The sequence below is a fragment of the Peromyscus californicus genome, unplaced genomic scaffold, assembly GCF_007827085.1.
Source record: "Peromyscus californicus insignis strain IS unplaced genomic scaffold, ASM782708v3 Scaffold_10__1_contigs__length_136768540, whole genome shotgun sequence".
Lineage (NCBI taxonomy): Eukaryota > Metazoa > Chordata > Mammalia > Rodentia > Cricetidae > Peromyscus > Peromyscus californicus.
This window is the reverse complement of record NW_026294391.1, coordinates 86,185,600-86,205,667: the sequence shown is the minus strand read 5'-3', so window position 1 is coordinate 86,205,667 and position 20,068 is coordinate 86,185,600. Positions and strand designations below refer to the sequence as shown.

At 40.1% G+C, this 20,068-nt stretch overlaps 2 long non-coding RNA genes across 4 annotated transcripts in view; one reads left to right on the top strand and one right to left on the bottom strand.

The window, feature by feature from the left end:
* LOC128109083 (uncharacterized) overlaps positions 1 to 20,068 on the bottom strand; it is a 124,238-nt gene that overhangs the window by 14,991 nt on the left and 89,179 nt on the right. The gene's annotated exons all lie outside the window — the stretch shown is intronic.
* Positions 1,165 to 20,068, top strand: part of LOC128109109 (uncharacterized) — a 28,109-nt gene continuing 9,205 nt past the window's right edge. Inside the window, exons 1-4 of one of the 3 annotated variants that reach the window (XR_008217674.1) lie at positions 1,167 to 2,051; positions 2,879 to 3,300; positions 3,560 to 3,621; positions 11,915 to 12,030. This is a non-coding gene — a long non-coding RNA (uncharacterized LOC128109109). Of the gene's footprint in view, positions 3,301 to 3,559; positions 3,622 to 11,914; positions 12,031 to 20,068 lie in introns of all 3 variants that reach the window. The other 2 variants (XR_008217675.1, XR_008217668.1) reach the window with 2 other exon arrangements.

Sequence of the window (20,068 nt, the reverse complement as noted above, 5' to 3'; positions counted from 1 at the left end):
TTGCTGTGGGTTTATGAGAAGGTCCAACATAAACCTTTGTTATATACAATTTTTTTCACTATGCTCTTAGAATTAGGAGTTTAGTTAAAATCCCCCTCCATAAAGGGAGTATCCACTGTAAGAGTGTTTGTTAAAGCAGTATACATTGTCATCGCAAGAGGCTCAATGAGCTACAGAGACATCTACAAGCTCAGATATTTGATTGATGAATATGCTCTCAGAATAAGGGATGTTTGTTTCCACTGAGAAGTAGTCCTCAAAGAAGCTGTTCAGAATCACTTTCTTCTGCCACAGTGATATCCTTTGTCCAGGAAGCTACTTTCTCTGAGCACATGCATACAGGAAGCCTTCATCATGCCAGATCTTTGCCTGCTGTTCCTATGCAGTATTGTTGGATGGCAATTCTGTCCCCTTACCAGCTCATCTTAGCTTATATTCCCATATGTGTGATATTTTTCCTATATTTATGTTGAAAATGTTCTCATATATTTTCACTTCTAAATTTTAAAGCATATTTATTTATTTATTTGCTGTGGGGTCTGTGTATAGTGCATGCATGTCACGATGTATGTATGAAGGTCAGAGGACAAGCTTTCAGGAGTTAGGTTTGCTACTGCCATGTGTGTCCTGGGGCTTGAGCTCAGGTTGGTGACGAGTGTCACTACTGCCTGGGCTCTCTTGCCAGCCCCTTTATTTTCATACACAAAAGATAAAATTGATATATCATCCCTGAATTTTGTTGTAGTTTTTAGTTAGCTTATTGTTCATATTTGGAGAAGGGATTGTTTAAGGTTCCTCTTAAGGACTCTAAAATTTGAGAGGGAAACCATAGTATAGCTGTCTATTCAGAGAGACACTGACAGGGAAAATGAGCTGTGTGCCTAATAGAATATCCAAAACCGGAGGGCACAGCAAAATGTAAGTTGTCTAAGTAAAGAATATAACCAAGAGTTTTGAAGGGAGAGGGCCTGGACTGTGTTATTCATGTCTTCATGTCCAAAATATGTTCAGACAAGTGATTCATACAATAGAGGATGGAGTCTGCAGAAAACTCACATGTTTCTCCCCCCCCCCCCGCCCCCCCCCCCCCCGCCCCCCCCCCCCGCCCCCCCGAGACAGGGTTTCTCTGTGTAGCTTTGCACCTTTCCTGGAACTCGCTTTGTAGACCAGGCTGGCCTTGAACTCACAGACACATGTTTCTTTAGTCATGGATGATGCTGAGAAAAATTATCTGGAGAAAAATATCTGAAATGGAGGAGTTTGCTAGCATAACCCAATATACTTCAATTAAATTTCTAAGTTTATGCGTAATAAACAACTGTATCAACCCTGCATCTTTGAAATAATTTTGAAAGTCCTTAAAATGACAATATTTTAAATGTTTCTTGAGTATTTCGTCAAGGCATTAGAAAGCAATTTAGTTTTCTTACAAAGATGGAGTATATGAGTATCTTACATGTTTCCATCAGAGGGCTAGCTCATCTCCAAGACTTCCAGGAGACATATTCAAGTCCGTGCATACTGATAATACTGCGGAAAGGTCAGTTTTATAGAAAAAAATCTGACTTTAGAGATTCTGCAGGCTGAGAGCATGCAGCCAATTGTCTGCATCCCTTCCTAGACCCTCAAATTAGGCTTTTAAAGCAGCAGGCTGCGTACTGAAGGCTTTTTGTTTGAAGGGGAAGGTAAGTGAAGAATGGAAGAGTGCCTCAGAGGCACTTCCGGTATTGATGAAGAGCCTGCTTATCGCGATTTCCATGGTAACCTGACGTCATCGAGACGACGGAGGTGGGCGAAGTGATTTTTTTTTAAATGGAGACTTGCTTTATCTAGTGAGAACAGCATCCTTCCTCCACGTGCCTGTACAAAAAGATGCAGATGTCAGTGCCCGGTTGTGGAGGAGACAGACTTCAAGATCCCAGACTCAAGTTGGTTTGTTCCTGTTTCTGGTTTGGTGCTTGGTTAATTCTCTGAATACCTCTGAGGGAGAAGAGTGAGACCCTCTTAACCCCAGAGATTATGCTGTCCTGAATCCACTTTCCACGTTACAGGTTGGGCGTTCGTGAGAGCAGGACATGTGATGGCTCCCTCTGAGTTTAGCTTCCCCGTCTGTGACATGAGGGTCCCGATGCTCATCCATTGGAAGTCTGTCACCTTCAATAATAACACATGAGCAATCCAAAGACCCTGCCTGTGGTTATTGTGAGATCACCAATCCCTATATTATTCCAGGCCGCTTTATTTTACAGTGTTAAAAACTAGCGTACAAAGTAATGAGTTTCAATTTTTTTTTTTTTGCATTTTCATGCATTATTTTTGGTGTGCCTCCTCCCCAGCTCCCCTCCTGGCTCTTTCCTCCATCCTGCTGGTTCTCTTCCTTCCTCGCTCCCAACACCATCCTTCTCTGATTTCATGTTTCATAAATTTTTATTCTCTTTTTATCCCCATCTCCTACCTTAATATCTCCTTTCTCTCTCATGGTTCCTTTCTCTAGTTTCATCTCTTTTCTCTCTCTCACACACTCTCTCTCTGTCTGTCTCTGTCTCTCTTTCACACACACACACGAATCTGCATATGAGATAAAACTCATTTTTATTATTTTATTGACGACGATGATGATAATGATGATTACCTCCCCAGTGATATTTGACTTTAGGAGTCTGGCTTATTTCATGTAACAATGATCTCCAGTTCCATTTTCCTGCAAATATTATAGCTTCACTTTCCTTTATTGTGTATATATCCTACATTTATTTTCTCTATTTATCTATTGATGAGCATCTAGGTGGGTATATACCCAAAGGACTCAAATCTTACTGCAGAGATATTTGCATATCCATGTTTATCACCATACTGTTTACTTCCTTTTTCTTTTCAGATTTGTTGCTAGGGGACAGATGAGCCCAAGAGAAGAAAAAGACCCCAGAAAGAAGCCCATTGTTATGATCAATACTCCATTGTTTCAGTGCCTTTGGTTGCTCACTGGTGCATCCAAAGTATGCAGGGCACATACTTATTCCTCAAAGCACAGTGACTGCTGGATTCAGTTTCCTTCTGGGCAGCTGTTCTTCCAGTGACTGATCTTCATACCAGGTGTCTTAAGGAAGCAGTGTGTAATGATGCTTTCTGAAGTATCTACTCTAGATCTGAAGTGCAGCAGTGCCCAATATACCCTGGCACTTCTCTCTACCTTCAGTGACACCATAGAGCCGGATATGTGGTAGAATGGCTTGCACGGGGTTCAGAAAACAGTGTGAAAGTGGAACCTACTTTGATTTCCTCATTGAAGAGGTGCATCAGGTGGAGTATTCTTTTGGCATCAGCTACATGGTTTGTAGTAGGTCTTGAAGCACATTTTATAGAGGACTGCTTTGTCACAAAGCGGTTAAGGAAAGAAATTGATGCTTAAAATTCATTTGTAATGTTACTAAATATTACCATTTACTTTATTTTCTGATTGCATGAATAATAATAGCAATAATAATGATAATAACATCAACAATTACTTCTTGTTTTATTATGATATATAACATACATATGCATATCTTTTCATCTGCAGTTCCTGGCTCATAATTACCTCCCTAACGCATGCAACAGATTCTAGAATTTCTCTTCCACAAGGTGAGTCATATGATCTCTAATATCTTTGGTATGGACTGCCATAAAGAAATTTTCTGATCTACCTTATCATAAGATCCCCATTTCTTTTCTTTTCTTTTCTTTTCTTTTTTTCAAGACAGGGTTTCTCTGTGTAGCTTTGGTGCCTGTCTTGGATCTTGCTCTGTAGACCAGGCTGGCCTCAAACTCATAGAGATCCACCTGGCTCTGCCTCCCGAGTGCTGGGATTAAAGGCATGCACCATCATTTAAAGGCATGTGCCACCACTGCCCAAAGATCCCCATTTCAATAAGAGTTCTTCTTCACATCAGAGAGGAAGGAATATTGTATAGAATGGTCAGGAAAAATATGGACAGGCCTTGTTGGGTTTTACCAACCAGTCTGTCAGCATAGATCATATTGTTTGTCCAGTCACATTTCTACATGATTGTCTGTCCTTCAATTATGTCTATGTAAGTAAGCATTTGTAAAAATCTGAAAGGGATGAATTCAAAGTTCCACCGTATAGCTCACTACATGGAAATTCCTGGAGGGTGGCACCTAGAGAAGGCATAGATACATTGGATCCCTTCCTCTGTAGCTTGCTATGTATCTCTTTGCCTAAGTCCTCCATATTATCATTTAATATGAAACTGATTAAAAACTTTTCCTTGAGTTTTGGGAGATGCCCAAACAAGTTAGTCAAACCTGAAGAGTGGATTGTAATAGAAGCACAAAACAAACTAGTCTAGGCTCGTGAGTAGCATTTAAAATGAGGCACAGGCATCTCTGAGACTGAGAGTTCATTCTATGGTAGTGTGAAAATTAAATTGAATTAGAGGGCACTCAGCCAGTGTCTTTTATTGGAAGTTTATTTATAATGAATATTGAAATTCAGGAATGTTTTCATAGTACAGGTCCTTTTTTTATTTCCATATGCTCTTTGGAATAGACCTGTTAATTTCTTCTTAAAAAGTATATTCTGAGACCAGGCATCGTGGCACATGCCTTTAACCCCAGCACTCAGGAGCAGAGGCAGATGGATCTCTGAGTTTGAGGCCTGCCTGGTCTATAAAGTGAGTTCCAGGACAGCAGAACTACATAGGGAGTTTCACAGAACAAACAAACAAAAAGTACATTCTGGAACTTTTTAAAAATCAGAGTTGAGCCAGGCGGTGGTGGCGCACGCCTTTAATCTCAGCACTCGGGAGGCAGAGGCAGGCGGATCTCTGTGAGTTCGAGGCCAGCCTGGGCTACCAAGTGAGTTCCAGGAACGGCGCAAAGCTACACAGAGAAACCCTGTCTCGAAAAAAAAAAAATCAGAGTTGAACTGACCCTATAGATAAATTTGAGGGTAATAGACAATGATATTGAATGTTCTGACTCATGATGATAGTATGTCCTTTTCAAGATCTCTCAGCAATGTTTTAGCATTCAGCATATAAGCTCTACACGTGTGTGGACAGCATCATCCCATACATTTCCTGCTCTGATGCTCTTATGAATGATAGAACTTTTTGTGCTTGTAAAAAAGTATTTTATATACTGTCTTACTACACTAAGAGACATGTATGACAATCATTTCCTTGTAACTCTGCTAAAATACACATTTAACCAAACAAAAGGCCTCTGCATCTAAGACAAGCATTTGCATATGACACAGAATACTGAGTACTAAGACATAGATCTTAATGGAACTACTTTAGTATTTTCCTTCTCAGTGAGGCATTCCTTTTAAAAATGTGGTATGAATTGAGGCACAAACGTTTTACTTTTAAACTGTGATGGTAGAATGCCACCTAATTGTATAGTCCTAATTGAAAGGAAGAAGCTATTCTCTTAAAAAGTACAGAGCTAATCAAACCAGGAACACCTTTTGCATCTTCACATCTGCACCATGCAGATGTTGAAATGTAGGAAGCATCCTCCACATTCATCTCCGAATTGAAATTGAATAGTTTCAATAACTTATTTACTCCATTTCCACTTCAAAGTATCAAAAAAGTATTTTCTATACATATAGAAAATTTAGTTCTCTATAGGACTTCAAGCACACATTACCTAGGAATTATTCAATAAACCACGAATATTGTATTCATTCCCTGAAATACAGCTAATATATAGTTGTGGCACACCCCATGTAGATTTCATTTAAAGTATACAGTGGGAGGGTGCTGGCAAAATACTCTGGGCAAAAATAAATAGATAGCCCTTCCAATATGATGTACTATCACCACACATGAGAAAATTCAAGAACTTACTTTATTATCTATCCATCCATCCATCTATCTATCTATCTATCTATCTATCTATCTATCTATCTATCATCTATGTATTTATCTCTCTAGAGATACCAAAGAATTAGCTCATATGATTTTGGATGCTTGGTGAGTTCAAATTTTGATGGTAAAGGCCAACAATTTTCAGACTAAATGAACAGTTGAAATATGAATCAATAGCCAGTCTGCTGGTGACTTGCTAGAGCCAGTATCGTAAATGAAATCCAGAATGAGTCACAGAATAACCTCTTTACTAGGGAGCATCAGCTTTCTGTTTTATCTAGGCCTCTGAGTAACAGACAAGGCCTACTCACACTGTGGAGGGCAGTCCGCTTTACTTAGTGTACTGGTTCAAGTGTAAATCTCATCCAAAGCACACTCATAGACATATCCAAAATAATGTCTGGGCGCTGTAGCACGGTTGACACATATAATTGTCACATCATCTATTTGCTCAAACTTCTATTATCAGCTTTTAGAAGTCATTGACAATATATTCAAACTAGGGAGAAAAATGTTCCTGAGGCAATTTTATAGGTAATTTTTAGAAAAACAAGTCAGCAAAATAAAATAGTTTAGTAGCTCTTAATTTTTACAATTGCATTGTGGAATTTTCATCTTTTATCCCCCAAACAAATCTGTCTTGAGGAATTCCTGCGTTCTGGGGTTTTGAGAAAAAGATTGTGTGTGTATAGACATGTATGTATATTTGTGTAAGCCATGAGAGTAATTATAATAAATATTTGAGATTAATTACTGTGTATTATGTCAGCTACATTCAGTTCCTAGTACATATTAGGAAGCAAATGGAGGGCTGTGATGTTTGATTTTTCTCAGCTTTCCTTAGCCATCATGGTTACCATGGTGACTCAGTGAATGCTGTGGGATTTGGTGCAAACTGAGCATCCATTTATGAGGCTTTTTTGAATCACTTCTTATGATGCTAGTTGTCAAGCACTGTTTTTATAATTCCACCGTTCCTTCTGCATGTATTAATTGACATTTGACTGCTGAATAGAGCTAATAAGGCTCATAGGTTTTTATTTCGCTCAAAGAATTATCATGTGTTATTACAATTATATATTTTATTGCTCAATTTTTTATGAGCACTATATGTCAAAAATCCCCTAAAGTTGGTCTTAGTGTCCATTTGATTTTTTTTTTTGAGACAAGATCTTGCTGTGCAGACTGGCCTGAAACTCTATGTAGCCCAGATTGACAGGTTGACTTGAGACGCCTGCCTCTGCTGAGGTTATAAGCATTCTTTTTTTCCTAGCTCCTTGAAATATAGTGTTACTTTAAAAAAAATTTGAGATCTTTCTTCTCATTTGATAGCAGCATAAATTGCTATGACTTTCCTTTTTATAGAATGACTTCCTTTGCATTTGGGTGAATTTATCTTTCCATTTTTGTGTCAATATATTTTTTGCATTTAAAATGTTTGTCTCTTTGGTTGTTTACAAGCATGGTTAATTTCCTCCCATTTCTTTTTAGTTTTTCACTGTTTTGTTTGTAAAACACACTGGCTCTGGGTGTGATAGCACATGCCTATAGTGTCAGTGCTCGGAAGACTGAGGGAGAGGGATTGTGAATTCAATACCATGCTTGGCTACGTAGTGAAATCTTGTTTCAAAAAAAATTTTTTTTAAAGGGAGGAGACAAAGGAGAGGGAAGGAGAGGGAAACTTTATATAATTTCTAACTTTCTGAAACTTTTAAGACTTATCTTATGTCCTAAGCTATGAATTGCCATAGAGAATGTTGTATGCATGGTGGGGAAGAATGTGTGTTATGCTGCTATTGGATGCATCCTTCTTGCAGTCGTCTGGAGTGGTAGTGGTGTCTGATGAATGTTGTCCAGGAAACTTCCAGAAAACAAACCCGAAGTATAGCATTCATGAAAGGGCTTTCATCTCTGGGATCCAGAGTCAAACAGGACCTGAAACCTAGGGTGCATTGCTACATTAGTACAACGTACAGGGGACACATGTGCTTGAGAAGTATCCAGGCATCATAGAACAGGAACACATATGTGAGCAGAGTTAGAGTGGTTCTGACATCAGGGTGGTGGTCTCCTTAGCTGTCACTGAGCTACTGCCTAGAGCATGGTCCTGCATAATGAGGGCCCAGTGCTGAGGCTCAGGGTATGGAATAGATCAGTTTTCTAATGGCTCTTTGTGTCAGAGGTGTGGGTGGCCATAGTGCCGTCATAGATCTTCAGTTTAGAGTGTAGATACCCATGGAAATGCTGTATCCCTGGACCTGAGAATGAATACACATGTACATCCAAAACTGTCATGTATGCCCTTCCAGATGGTCCACATGTATCCTTTTCCAGACTTATTATAACAGACACTCATTTTCTCCACTTGTGATGAAGGGAGTACTAATGGAATCAATAGCTAATATTTTGAGTCTCAGGTTTCTAGGAGCTAGGTTGCCAAAAATAATGAATATGAACCATCTTCCCAATATCCTAGGCCGAATTTTTCATCTTTGACTTGCACTTTTACTCCTTATATTATTATATTAGTATGCTTCTATTATCTGGAGCATCCTGGTAAAAGAAGACAATGTTCAGGGGTTCTTTATAGGACCAGACGGTAGGGGATTATGGCCTTAGTTCTGGGAGGAAGACAGAGGAGAGCAGATAGAAGGTCTGTGCACTAATAGGAAGGTTTTCTCATCCCCATGTGCTTATTACTCCTGGGACCGTGGGCTGAATGAGACTGTGACTCAACTTTGATCGCTCTGAGGAATCTGTGGAGTTGAGCATGGAGTGATGTAGTGTGGCTCCTCATCCTTTCCCCTGATGGAGTCACCCTGTGGCTAACTTGGGCTGATAGGATTTCAAGGGGTAGCTAGCTGGGTGGGGGGACAGGAGTGTGACAAAAATCCAAGGGGCTTCATCTGAGATAGGCCAAGGAGAAGCATGTTGGAATAATTTTTCATTCCACAGTCTTCACTTTTATCGGGAAAGGGGAGACTTCCTTTAGTGGAGACTGTTGAATGTAAAATCCTTCTGAGGAATGTTCCTGCCCTCCCTCTAGGTGTCTATCATGTCCTTGAAGATGCTTGTTTGGGGCTGTCAAGTGGGTAGAGGTATACACAGTTCTAAAGTATTCTAAACCAAATTACGGGGGCTTGGGGATTTTTCCATCAGACTTTGTATTATTTTTTTTGTATGGGAAAGGCTGCAAATATTTATCCTTATTTTTTTTTTACTTCTACATTTTTATTGTTGTTAATAAAATGGAGAATACCAAAAAAGAAAACATCAGTAAAAAAAAAAGACCCTTAAAATTTTTGAGACAAAAATCTTACCATATATACCTGGATGGCCTTAAGCTTGTGGCAACCCATCTGTCTCTGCCTCCTAAGTGCCAGAATTATAGTATATGCCTTGGTTTTTTTCCCTCTTTCTTTCTTTCTTTCTTTCTTTTTGTTTTTTGTTGTTGTTGTTTTTTCGAGACAGGGTTTCTCTGTGTAGCTTTGTGCCTTTCCTGGATCTCGCTCTGTAGACCAGGCTGGCCTTGAACTCACAAAGATCCACCTGGCTCTGCCTCCCGAGTGCTGGGATTAAAGGTGTGCACCACCACTGCCCGGCCTTTTTTTTTTTATAGTAGGGGTTGAACCTCGTGCTTCATGCTTTGCAAGCAACTGTAACACCAAGCCATACCTTCAGTTCTTTAAACACATTTAAAATTCTCTTATCTGTGAATGAATCTTAAAATTTTCTCTCTAATTTTTGGAATACATATTCAAACATTTTACTGAAGTTTATGCAAATATAAACAGTTAAGAACAAGAATCAGATAACATTACTCATATTCATTTTAATTTTAGTTTTTAAAAAGAATTTATTGCTGGGCAGTGGTGGTGAATGCCTTTAATCCCACCCAGCACTTGGGAGGCAGAGGCAGGCAGATCTCTGAGTTTGAGGCCAGCCTGGTCTACAGAGTGAGCTCCAAGACAGTCAGGGCTACATAGAGAAACCCTGTCTTGAAAAAAACAAAACAACAACAAAAGAATTTATTTATTTTATGTGTTTGAATGTTTTGCCTGCAAGTATGTATGTGCACCATGCGTACCCATGGTGACTGTGGAGTTCAGAAGAGGGTGCTAGACTCTCTGGAACTGGAGTTTCAGGTGGTTGTGAACCACCATATCGATTCTGGAAACTGAACTTGGGTCCTTTGCAATAGCAACAAGTGTTCTTACCTGCTGAGCTCTCTAGCCCCCATGTTACCGTTTTCTCATTTCCAAATTATGAAGGTCAATCCATACTTACCATTAGAAATCCACATGGCAATCATATTAAGTATGTGTGGTGGTTTGAATAAGAATGGCCTCATAGGCTAATATAGTTGAATAGTCACTAGGGAGTGGTATTATTTGAAAGGATTAGAAGGATTGGGATGTGTGGCCTTGTTGGAGGAAGTTTGTCACTGAGGGTGGACTTGGAGGTTTCAAAAAGCCCATGCCAGGCCTAGGTTTTCTCTATTCCTGCTGTCTGTGGATCTGGATGTAGCTTTCAGCTACTGCTCCATTGCTTGCCTATAGGCTGCCACGCTCCCTACTATGATAATAAACTAAATCTCTAAAACTGCAAGCAAGCCCCCAATTACATGCTTTCTTTCATAAGAGTTGCTTTGGTCATGATACCTCTTCACAGCAATAGAACAGTGACTAAGACAATATGAAAAGAGTAATTAATATGGTTAATATTTATTCCTGACTTCCTCAGTGCCCCAAAGTTATTGTCAATGCCAAGGCTATGCTTACTAATTTAAGACTTCCCACAGCTGGTAACTGAGTAGTTAATATTTTCATGACTTTAAAAATATCAGAACTAGGGCCTGGATAGATGGCTCAGTGTTTAAAATCACTGGCTGTTCTTCTAGAGGTCAGAGTTCAATTCCCAGTACCCACACGACAGCTCACAGCCGTCTATGGTGGAATCTGAAGCCTTCTTCTGGTGTGCAGGCATACCTGAAGACAAAGCACTCATATACATAAATTACATAAACAAATATACATTGAAAAAGGAAAAAGGGTACATTAAAAAGATTTCTTTAAAAACATGTGAAAATGAAAACAGAAAGGGCACAGGCAGCAAGTGATGAGGGTGAGAAATGAACACAGGTCATGTGGGTCCAAGGTAAATACCCCTAACCAGTATTTGCTACTTACTGTTTCTCAGAGACAAGACTAGCGTTTTTCTTAACCAAGGCACACCAAAAGAAGTGAAACTGGTTTTCTCAGTTGAGTGGGCAGGGATAAGATACTGAAAAGAAAACAAAACAAGCAAACAACAGGCATGGTTTGGAATGCTGGGAAATAGGTGTAGAGTATTTTATACAACACTGCTTGGAATCTTTTCTCCCTGTGTTATCATTCTGAAGTAAGTGTTCTGTAGGTAGACAGTTGTACAATAGACAATTATGATCAACAAATTTAATAATTTATTTACATAAGTGATAAGTGTCTAAAACATATGTGAAGTAATAGAAAACAACATCCCCCAAAACAGTGCAAAAAATAAGCCCTGCTAATGTTGTCAACTTTTCATGTTACTTCACAAGCTTTCTTTTATATATATATATATATATATATATATATATATATGCATATATATACACACAATATATATACAGTATTCTGACTGCATGTGCCCCTGCAGGCCCAAAGATGGCAGCAAATCTCATTGCAGGCAGTTGTGAGCCACCATGTGGTTGCTGGGAATTGAACTCAGGACCTCTAGAAGAACAGCCAGTGCTCTTAACCACTGAGCTATCTCTCCAGGCCTTCACAAGCTTTCTTTAGGATGATTTTTTTTTATTTAGGTGCAAAATGTATGATGTCATTGTAGTTTTAACTACACTCTTGCTTGTAACCAGAATGGTCTTAATGGCATCATCAAATGAAGTATGTCCAAGCCTTAGCCCCCCAATGCCTAAATTCATGACTGTGCAATTTAGGATCTTGAGAAGAGATTATCCTGGATTTAGAATCTAACAACTGTTGTCCTCATAACAGAGACAGAGAAGTCTGACATACAAAGGGAAGATCAAAGAAGACTGAACTTGCAGTGATACTGCCATAAAACCAGGAAAGCAGCATCCACCAGGAAAGCTGCAAGAGAGGCAAAGAAGGTATCTCTTCTGGAGGCTTAGCACGAAAAGAAATTCCTGTTGTCTAATGATCGGAAATGTGTGGTGATTTGATAGGGTTGCCCTAGGCACCTAGGCTGTTTGGTAATAACACATCTCAAATGTAACTGATTGTGAGCAAACATCAGCCTATGATGTGTTTTTACTATAGTTGTAAGAAAAACAATAGTAAGAATGATACATAAAACCAAATTTAAAAATTGATGAACATTTCTAATGTACCATACCCTTTTAAAGTGTTGAGTCATTCAGTGCTCAGAGCACACTTCCAAGATGGGCAACATTGCTGATCATCTTTGTACAGCATAGATGAAACACTACGGGGCAGTGAGGAGAAGGACAGTGCTCAAGGCTGCAGAGTTACAGAGTAGGACAGCTTGCATTTGCACTCAGAACATCGCACTCCAGAGCCTGAGGAACTGTCAAAGACTTATTGTTAAGGGAGAGAAATGATCTGTACAATCGAGCATATGTTAAAACACCATTAAAATAACAGTCAGGGGCTGGAGAGATGGCTCAGCGGTTAAAAGCACTGGCTGTTCTTCCAGAGGTCCTGAGTTCAATTCCCAGCAACCACATGGTGGCTCACAACCATCTGTAATGAGATCTGGTGCCCTCTTCTGGCCTGCAGGCATACATGCAGGCAAAACATTGTATACATAATAAATAAATAAATCCTTAAAAAAATAATTAAAAAAAAATAATAACAATCAGTATGTTAACATTTATATAAACAACTAACTGTACCGTGTGCTAAAAAAAAGTTTGTGACCTTGGAGACAGAATATCTGGTGCAGCCAAGGGACCTGAACCAAATCACCTCTGGTAGGGATGGAGGGAGAAATGAAATGTTAGCAGAGAATATAGGAAACTTTAAATCTAGGGGGTGGGGGCAGCTCCTCTCAGACTGAAAATCCACACACACATTCATCCCTCTTCTCTTGTATTTACTAGGGGAATAATGGATCACCTCTAATAGAACAGTGAAGGTCTTGTGTTCAAGAAACATTTAGTTGCTGAGAAATGAAAAAACAGACTATTGTGTGTCAAATAAATGCCTGTTACCTTGAATTTTTGTCCCTGCACAGTCAGGACATAGGTGAAATTTTCACGTGGTGTGATGTGTCTGGATAGATCCAAGGACTGGTTAGGGCAGGTCCAGCATTTTTCTACACAGATGTTACTAACATGTGGTGATAGCAGGGCAGGTCCAGCATTTTTCTACACAGATGTTACTAACATGCTATACACTTTCTGGGGCAGCCACTAGGCCCACCCAGCACCAGTCAGCTCCTCAGATCAAGGCATAGGTGGGCCCTGTCTTCCCAGGTTGGGCCCTGATTTGCTTGGAGGTTTGCTTGGAGGCATGATGTGAAACATCTCTTGTCACATTATGAAGACCCAAGGACAGAAAGCACTTCCTGACTCAAGTTGTGAACACAAAGGACGCCAGAGAGATATTTCTTCATTACTGTAGATGTCTGTGTTCTTGTTAGGCAAAAAAACAGAGGAATGATTTTCACGGTGCCTGCCTCAGATCTAAAGCTCAGCCGAATCCTGCTACCGTGTCCCAACAGTTAAAAGCCATCAATGTCCCACTCTGTGCCATGCACACTGGGAACATTTCCTCCGTTCCCCTCGGGGCATCTCTGTAGGAAAAGCCTGGCCTGTCCTTTCTCACAGATGAACAAGCTCAGGCTCATCTCCAGATGTCTGACAGGGTTGGCCGGAGTCCATCCCTTAACCCCGAGGGGACCCTGAGCACTGCCAGGTGCACTTTCATCTTATTTCGGATGGGAGGAAGGAGGTAATCTCTGTTTCAGATGTTCCTGTGATAGTTTCAGTAGGATTCCTCCCATTAGTTCAGCAATTCCAGAAAATTCTGGAATTTCAAGGCATATTCTGAATCTGTGTCCCTTTTTTCTCAGCTCCCTGGTCTAACAAAGCTGTAAACCTTCTGCTCAGCAGTTGATAGCCCTATCTAATTTTATTTTATCTTACCTTATTTTTATTTGCTCTTTGTTTTGATTTGAGAGTCCAGCCAGGCTGGATTGGAATTTACAGTGCTTTCCCAGGCTGACCTCTAACTGTCAATCCTTCTGTCTCAGTCCCGTAAGTGCTGAGCTTATAGATGGGTGCCAGTACGCACAATTTCTTTTTCTCTTTTCAATGCAAAGGGAAAGATGTTATAAAGACTAACGAGTGTGCTAAAATGAATCATTTCCTATGACTGCAGTTGTTTGGAAACTTCGTACGTGTATTAAAGTAGCTCCATTTTCTGTTTCCTGTTTGTCCCCAGATCTACCTGGCAATCCGTGTAGGCTGACGATCCACACAAAGGCCACTGCATTAATCTTCCATTATCCCACCCTTATACAGTCTTTCTAGGCCCTTTTCCAACCCCTCTCTGCCACCCTTTCTCTAGGACACTATAGACAAAGCTGTAGCCAGCACCCTCTTTATCTACTAAACACCTCCCTAGAGCCCCCGTGCCTGCTGCTGACTGTAATAGTGTGCTAGAATTATATGCTGATTTTCATGTATATGATTTTATGATATTCTTTACACATACAGTTTCTACCTTCAAAAGAATTAGAATCATTTTTATAAGCTTATTTTAAGGGCTATCATTTTTTTTTTCTTATTGTGGAACGGTCTTTGTAGCTGTTTGCTGTGGATGGCGTACTTTTGCCACCTGGTGGTCAAATCATGAACTGCAGCTTGAAGCCTGGTGAGCTAGGTGAGAGGGAGGGGCCGAGGCTAATTATGCCCATAAAGCTTTCTGGAGGTCTAGATGGATAAAGGGGATGTTTCCACAGTTTAAGGCTGCTAAGGCTGCCAGACTGAGAGTACTGCCTAACACTATGTTGAATTGAAAGCCATGTGAGAAGCACAAAATGATTTATTTTCATTTTCATGTGTAGGTCTGCTGGATAGCTAGCTAAGAGACATATGAACAAAAGTGAATCCTGGCCATTGTGTTCTTTGTAACCTCCTTTGCCTATATTATGACCCTGTTTATATAGAAATACATTTAAAATACCTCTACAATACAATTTCATCTTAAATTTTATATCAAATTGTTTCTTTAGAATCGATGCCAAGTTCATTTTACCTGTAGTTTTATAATAAATTTAATTTCTTTACATTTTTAAAATTAAACTTCAGTTTCAATACCTATGTACATATGTAAGCAAATGCATTCCAAATCATTTTTTACATTAATTTTTTCAAAATGTCCCTTGAAAACTATGAAATGTGTGCTATGTATACACTGACAAAATACATTCACTGTATTATTACTGTTTATTGTTATCAATATGGTATGAAAAAGTCTATTTCCCTGAATTTGGTGGTAATTTGAACTAATGCTAATGTGACGGGCAATATAGCCACCTGTCATCATTGTATTGATTTTTATAGCTATTTTTACTTCCTCCTAGAATTTTTCATCTTATACCTGTGAAATAATAATTTTCACAAGTTTATCTTATGTATTCTGATATCTTTCACTGTAAACTAGGTGTGTGTGTGTGTGTGTGTGTGTGTGTGTGTGTGTGTGTGTGTGTGTGTGTGTGTTGTGTGATTTTCTGAGTATGTTAAAGAAAATAGTTTGGCTGATCCTAAAATGAAATATTGTACTGTCTGAATCTTGGAAAAATTGGTATGATACTAGAATCTGACTGCTCTGTGTGTGTGTGTGTGTGTGTGTGTGTGTGTGTGTGTGTGTGTGTGTGTGTATGTGTGTGTGTATGTGTGTGTATGTGTGTGTGTGTGTGTGTGTGTATGAGAGAAAGAGAGGGAATGAGTCAGAGGCTTGTGATGACAACCATATTTCCCTCTGACTTCTTCGCCTCTTTCATATTTTGCCTTCTACTTGGCTAACTTTCTGAAATTCCAGCCCAGAAGTGAAGGAAATGAAATTTCAGGGTGTCATCATTAGCAGAACCTTATTAGAATTCCTCACTCCACCCTTAAGGCTGACTTCTGCAAGAGTTGTGCTCCTTGGGCAAATATTGCCATCCTTACATCCAGGAAGGTGGTTCTAATTTATTCTCACTGACACAGACTCATGTGAAGAAATAGAGACACACAAGGACAGTAATAATACCGACCTCATAGAAAGCAGGCCTTGGGGTCTTCCATAGATCCAGTCTTAAGGTCCTACCACGGAAGATGGGAAAGTGAAGATGTAAGTCAAGCTTTCCATATGCAGGGGGAAGGGGAAGTCAATGGTTAGAAAAATACAGAGCCGGGCGGTGGTGGCGCACGCCTTTAATCCCAGCACTCGGGAGGCAGAGCCAGGCGGATCTCTGTGAGTTCGAGGACAGCCTGGGCTACCAAGTGAGTTCCAGGAAAAGGCACAAAGCTACACAGAGAAACCCTGTCTCGAAAAACCAAAAAAAAAAAAAAAAGAAAAATACAGGACAGAGTTAGAAGGACCAGGACATAGCCAGCTTTATGTATATTGGTGTTTACATCACACATGTACATCAGGCCTTCTTTGTATAAAAAAGGATGGTTATTCCTGTGGCACAGGGGGCAAGGTTTTAACAATTTAAAATTACTTATTTTTTGAGATTATAATGTGTAATGTTATTAATAGTATAGATATAATTAATATCTATGTAATAATATAGATATATAATCATATCATTTCCCACTTGCTTTTCATCCCTTCAAAATCTCCCACATGTCCCTCCTTACTCTCTTTCAAATTCGTGGCCTCTTTTTTCATTAATTGTTGTTGCATACATATATTGTAGATACATATATATTACTAAATACATAAGCACAATCTGCTCAGTCTGTGTGCTCTTACTTGTATGTCTATGTTTTCAGGGCTGACCATTTGGTACTGGATAATCAACTGGTGTCCTTCTCCTTGGGGAAAACTGTTTCCCCCTCTCTCAGCATATTCTAGTTCTTGGTGTAGGGCCGAGACCTGATAAGCTTTCCCCGTCCACTTTAGCATGTCAGTTATTGTTGTCCTTGTTCAGCTCATGTTTAGGTAGTCTAGTCATGTTGGTGAGGCTTTATGGGTGTAGCTTCTGACTTCACTAGGAGATGCAATCTCACCCTTACAATCTCCCTGCCCCCTCGTATTCGATGTTCCCTGAACCTTAGGTGTGGGTGTTGTTTTGTGGATGTAGCCATTAGGACTGGACTCCACGACTCTGCTTTTTGATTTGCTGTGGTTTTCTGTGGTTGTCTCTGTCTGTTGCAAAGAGAAGTTTCTTTGATGATGGGTGAGTAATACACTTACTATGGGTAAAAGGACAAATATTTAGAATATATTTGGGGATTATGACGGTTCAGTAAAGTGGCAGCTGTAGGTTCTTCTCCAAGATCCATGCTTTCACTAGCTCTGGGTAGTTGGCTAGAGTTCCAGTACCAGGAATGGCCTCCCTCTTAATGAGCTGATCTTAAATTAAATCCAGTTAGAGAGCCCAAGTATGTGTACCACTACTGGACCCTTGGGGTTATTGTGCATGCCAGTCATTTTGTGGTTCAGGGGCATCACAGCTGAGTAGGACTATTGGTTGTTCCCGTCCTTTGGAAGCTTGCATGGTGCCTTATGGTGTCACGAAGGCCAGTCCTCAGGGAGAGGGATTTCAAATCTGTTTCCATTTTGTACAAAATAATTTAAAGGCAATTAAAAGCCACACATTTAAGCCGGGTGTTGTGGTTCACACCTCTAATCCTGGTACTTGGGAAGATGTAGGAGGATTATCGTAAGTTTGATCCAGTGCGGGCTACAGAATGAAAACTGATCCCAAACAACAGCAAACATCCCCCTATATGTTAAGGATAATTTTCAGTAAATATATATCATTGTGCACCACTGTAATAACTTTCAGATATTTCTGTCACCTTGAAACCTCCCATTATGGTTTAGTATAGTTAGACCCTCCTACCCCAGTTGAATCTGGAATAGAAATGTGAGACAGGTTCTGCTTATGTAGCCTAGTCTGACTTTGAATTCACTCTGTAGTCAGGGCTGACCTTAAACTTGCAATCCTCTTGCTTCAGCCTGCTTCCTGAAAGCTGAGATTATAAGGGAGTACTGTCCTGTCCAGCCACAGATGTGCTCTGTCTTTCTGGATTCTCCTTTTCTCTTCTGGGGCAGTTGATATAAATGGATTCATGCTATATTTGTTTTGCATCAGGCTTCCTTTCATTTTGTGATGTTTTCAAGGTTCATCCATATTCTAGAATGTAGGAAGATTTATTTCTTTGTTTTTTAAAGGTGGAATGATAGTCTATTGTTTGGTTATTTTACATTTTATTTATCTGATAATCACTTGGTGGTCTTTAGGTGATTTCCACATTGGAGATGTTATGAGTAATGTTGCTGTACACTTTTGTGTACAAGTGTTTATGTAGACTAAGGTCTTGCTTTTTCTTAGTATGTATGTACTTAGAAGTGGAATTGCTGGGTACGTGGTCACTCTGTGCTTATCCATTTGAGGAATTACTACAAGGCTTTAGTAGCCCTGATACCCATGAAGAGCACAGGTTTCATTAGCTGTCTTTCTTGAAATTAGACCATTCTTCAGGGTGTGTGGAAAGAATACCACAGAGCTGAAGGGCCCTTCTCATCACATCACCTCTGGGAGCATGTGATGCTAATGTGCCCTCATGGGTAACACTGGTCCTTTCCACTTGCTTTAGGTCGTATTCATCAAATGTCTACAGTGTACAGTAACTGATGAAGTGAGAAAAGAGAAGGATGGAAAATTCTGGCACATTTGTCTTTTTCCTGTAAGTCCATGTGGTGGACTGAGTGTCTTCATTTGTTTAGGGGAAGGGACAAAGGAGATCACATTTCCATTCAACTAGTCACTATTGACTCCACTTTATGTGGTTGTTGAGTTTTCTTGTTACCTTATTTTCCTGTTCCTCCTTTTCCCGTTTTACCTGAGAGAAATGCACTTCCTTTGAGCACCAGAAGGGTGACATGGAATCTTTATGCATCTTGGGCTGGACTGGATACTGGAGTGATAGCTCTCCATCGGCAGGCACCAGACTCAAAGCAGAAACTCTGGGACGCTCTTGTCTAAGGGTATGTCTCTCAGTCTCTTGAACTCAATAGGAAACACACATGTTGAATGGAATTCTAAGATGCCCATTAGTGGCAAAGGGCCCACCTGGGTGTTTTGTGTCCCCTGCATTGTGTGTCGCCCATGGTTGAAGTCACCCGGAGGTTCCACTCCCCTGGGACATCAGGAAACCTCCCTCACATGGTGACCACGGGGGCTGCAGCTACTGAAGCTCACCCTGGACATTGTTCAGAGCACGTTGGCTCTACTCCACAGAATATTCCAGGTGCAGAGTTGCCAGACTAAATTAATCCAGTTCAGCTCACAACAAATAGTTATACGAATGCCCAATATAATTTTTTTAATCCGAAATGCAAGTGAAACTGAATGACCTACGTGTATTCAGATTTGTTAAGTCTGACAACTCAGGAGAAGAAACTTTGAGTTCGTTAAACAAGAAGATATAAAGCTTCTAAAAATAGATGCTTATAAAGCAACGGAGCATCAAAATCTGTGGAGCAAAAGCTGAGAGGACTGACAGGGGAACAGACAAATCTGTAGCACAAATTCTAATTGGTCTTAATAAAAACCTGGAGCCAGATATCGGGGTAAATGCCGAAAGATCAGAGAGACAAAAGGGCAAGCCACAGCCACTTCTTACCTAGGCAACTCCTCAGCCTGAAAAGGGGACCCAAGCTCCTGTCTCTGCTCACCTTACATTCCTCTCTCTGCACAGCCATATCACTTCCTGTTTTCTTCTCCCAAGTACTGGGATCAAAGGCACGAGATCCCAAGTGCTGGGATTAAAGGTGTGTGCCACCACTGCCTGGCCTCTATGGTTAACTAGTGGCTAGCTCTGCACTCTGATCTCCAGGCAAGCTTTGTTTATTAGAGTACAAACAAAATATCACCACACAAATCCATAGTTGTAATTGGAGTCTTCATCATTCCCTGTTCAGTAATACAGGGGATTGGGA